This window comes from Arachis ipaensis, chromosome B03, assembly GCF_000816755.2.
Source record: "Arachis ipaensis cultivar K30076 chromosome B03, Araip1.1, whole genome shotgun sequence".
Classification (NCBI taxonomy): Eukaryota; Viridiplantae; Streptophyta; class Magnoliopsida; order Fabales; family Fabaceae; genus Arachis; species Arachis ipaensis.
Window position 1 is genome coordinate 110,558,242 of NC_029787.2, and position 4,143 is coordinate 110,562,384.

Genomic DNA, 4,143 nt, shown 5'->3' on the forward strand with positions numbered 1-4,143 from the left:
TTGCTCATATAATAATCTGAACCCTAATGATATGTTATCGACTCAGATCCTTCCTATTAGAGGTGGTTCATGAAAAAATATTTATCAGCTTCAGATTAAGAAGCAGCGGGTGAGAGAGAAAATGATCAGTGGGTTATCAATGGAACTTGAAGATGGCAGGCGGATTAAGTTCTGGGAGGATGCATGGTTACATGGTGGTAGTTTAAAAGTCACATTTTTCAAGGTTTTTCTCAATTTCAAACAAAAAAGGATCTGTCATAAGAGAATGTGAATTTTGGGATGACATAGAGTGAGTTTGAAACTTCTGTTGGAGAAGAGAACTATACCAGTGAGAGTTGGAACTATTAAATCAACTACATATTGTCTTGCAGTCGGTAAAAAAGAGAGGACACTATGGTGTGAAAATTTGATAAAAATTGTATTTTTACTATTAACTCCTTTGTACATGTGTTGTAGGAAAAGGCAGTACCACAAGACATATCAAGCTTTAGTTTCACTAAAAATATATAGAGAGGATTGGTTCCACCACTAGTTAAATTATTTACTTAGTTTGTCTTAGTCAATAGAGTTAATAGTAAGGATAGATTGAGTAGATTGGATATAGTCGAGCAAACTGATATTGTATGAGTATTGTGTAATAAATATGTTAAAAATATGTACCACCTGTTTGTTGCTTGTGAGCTTTTCTGGTAGATATGGTGTGCTTTGATAACTGATGCTAGGTATCTTTGGACAATATCAGAAACAATAAAAAAAACACTTTAAAAATTGGTTTGGTACGTCATTAAAAAATATCACCGAAAGAAATGGGTAATTGATTTTTTTTATTTTTTTGCTATTTAGTATATTTGGCTAAAGAAAAATTAACAAATTTTTCAAAACAAAGTTATAGATATTGCGAAGTTGTTAATGACTCTTCTAAATGCTATAGAAAATAAAACTAATGATTCTTTTAAGTATTGATGATAATATCTAAAATGATAAAAAAATTAAAGTTATATTTCTTTTTTTTTTATGTTCTACTTTATTATATTGAATTTGGTTATGTTATTTGTACATTAAAATTGGCCACTAAAGTCAATCACCAGTATAAAATACATGCTAAACTATAAATACATATTGAAAATAAATTAAATTACGTATGTATTTATACATAAATATATTGGTAATTGATTTTAGTGGCTGATTTTGATGTACAAATAATATTTTCTTTTAAAACTTCTTTGTTTAAAAAAAATTATGGCTATCTAAACCTATTAAAATTTCTAACATAAATTGAAAAGAAAACCGGAAAATAGTACTAATGAAGGCAATAAATGCAACCGAATGATGATTGAGCAATGAATAGCATGCAAATAAAGACCTGGGGAGGGCACATGACTCACAATCACGTGCAATGTAAATGTCAGAGACTGATGCTTTATTGTATTCGTTCTTTTATTGATTCTTTTCAGGATTTTTTTTAAATAAATAAATTAATTTTTTTTAACAAAGTTGGAATAGCAATGTGTAATGGGTACCACCTGATAACCATGCTGTTTGAGGTAATGAATTGAATGAGGGTCAAACAATGAACGAGCCAATGAGAGTGCGCCAAGTGGCGACGGTGGTGTGCTGTGGGTTCCTCAGTCCCATGTCGGCTACGCCAAACGGGGGAGTGAGTGTATTACAGCTGATTTGACATCTCGATAATAGTCAACGCGTTTTCTCTTCTAACTTGTATTTTTTTTCGTTTATCTTTTAATTTAATAAATTAAAAATTAATTCGCTATAAATTGGTCAATAAATTATTATAAATATAAGATAAAATTTAAATTTGTGATATTTATTTATGTAAATTATTAAATTAATTATTTGATCAATTTAAATTAGTCTTTCATACGTATTTATTTGTTATTATGCAAGCTTTTTTTTTTCTTTCTCCAACGCAGACCATTTATATTTTATATTATGGATAGTTTAAATATAATAGCTTGGAATATTAGGGGTGCTTCTAATAAGTTAGCCCAGGTGAATTGTAAAGAGCTGGTTAGGAAATTTAAACCTGTAATTTTTATTGTGGTTGAAACTCACTGTCCTTTTCAACACTTGAAACTGTTCTGGAAAAGACTTGGTTATCACCCTATTGATTTAAATTGGTCAATAAATTATTATAAATATAAGATAAAATTTAAATTTGTGATATTTATTTACGTAAATTATTAAATTAATTATTTGATCAATTTAAATTAGTCTTTCATACGTATTTATTTGTTATTATGCAAGCTTTTTTTTTTCTTTCTCCAACGCAGACCATTTATATTTTATATTATGGATAGTTTAAATATAATAGCTTGGAATATTAGGGGTGCTTCTAATAAGTTAGCCCAGGTGAATTGTAAAGAGCTGGTTAGGAAATTTAAACCTGTAATTTTTATTGTGGTTGAAACTCACTGTCCTTTTCAACACTTGAAACTGTTCTGGAAAAGACTTGGTTATCACCCTATTGGTATAGTGGAGGCGTCAGGACACAAGGGGGGTATTTGGTTCCTTTCTGCAATACAGGGTGTTCACTGCAAATGGGTTGATGCTTTCGATCAGTGTGTTACAGTTGAGGTTCAGGTAAATAATGTGATTTAGAGGTGCAGTGGTATCTATGGTAGTCCTCAATTTAATACCAGAGTTCTGCTATGGGATTATCTTGTTACTCAGTCTTCGTCTTTCTGCGGGCCATGGATTGTTCTTGGTGATTTTAATGAAGTACTATTCTCTCATGAATCTAAGGGTTGCCTCTTCTCGAGTCGTCATGCAGATCGACTTGCTGCCTCTCTAGGGGATAGTAATCTGTTTGACTTGAAGACTATTGGAAGACAGTTTTCTTGGTACAGAAGGGTTAAAAATGGTGTTGAGGTGGCGAAAAAACTTGACCGGGTTTGTATCAATAGTGGCTGGCTATCTCTCTTTCCAGAGACTTACGCAAAAATTTTAAATAGGCTTCAGTCTGATCATTGTCCTATCCTAGTATGCTGTACAGGTCGTCCCCAACCGAAAAAGAATAACTTTTTCGGTTTATTGCAGCTTGGGCAACTCATCCGGGGTACATAAATATTGTGAACCAGTCATGGCAGGCTGGCTACAGAGAGATGCATGGCAAGCTTTCAGAAGTGCAGAAGAACTCTTTGGAGGTTAATTCTAAAGTGTTCGGCAATATTTTCGTTAGAAAATGCAAATTGGAGAGACAGATTAATTTCCTTCAGAAGCGACTTGAAGTAATGGAAGATTTGTCTATGCGGCAAAAAGAAAAACAGCTGATTGAGGAATTTAATAACACGCTTGTGCAGGAGAAACTTCTATGGTTTCAAAAATCCAGAGAGCAGTGGGTAAAATTTGGGATCTTCTTTTCTGTAAAGCTGAAAAGCAACAAGTTCAAACTGTAATGGTAGCTTTGGAAAATTTCTGCAGAGCCTCTGGGATGAAGGTTAATGTGGAAAAATCTAAAGCGCTATGCTCCAGGAATGTTTCATCGACAAGAAAAGAGATTTTCACTGGAGTCTCCTCCATCAGATTCGTCCAGAACTTGAGCAAGTATTTAGGGGTGAACCTTAATCACTCTCGGGTGACACGAGTTGTTTGCTATTTGGAGAGGCTTTCTTTTAGCATGGGACTCGGGACAAAGAGACATTATATGTGAGACAGGCTGTGTGGAGGCATTTACTATTGTCAATAATTTACAATATTGCTCTGCGTTTATTAATCCTTTGGTGTTAAAAATTCGAGATATCATGTCTTGGAAATGGCGTGCTGATCTTCGGTTGATCTTGAGAGATGCAAATACAGTAGCAGACATCATGGCAAAGACTGCAATGAGGACTATTTCTCCCCAAGTGGAGCTTTCATTGCCTTGGAAGGAGTTTAAGAGTAGTATTCAGCGGGACTGCCTTTCTTAAGCAGTTTCTTGTTTTTTTTTTTCTTTCTTAGTTTTTGTTTATTTTCTTTTAAGTCACAAAAAAAAGTATATTTTTGGAGATTCCTTTTTATATACTGTATAGTAGTACATAGGGTTACGTAAGAACGATGCACTTTGGCGTATTAAGACTTTGGTTTGATAAAATTTTTATTTTTTGAATATAGTTTGTGAAAGTTATTTTTTAAAAGATAATTTTT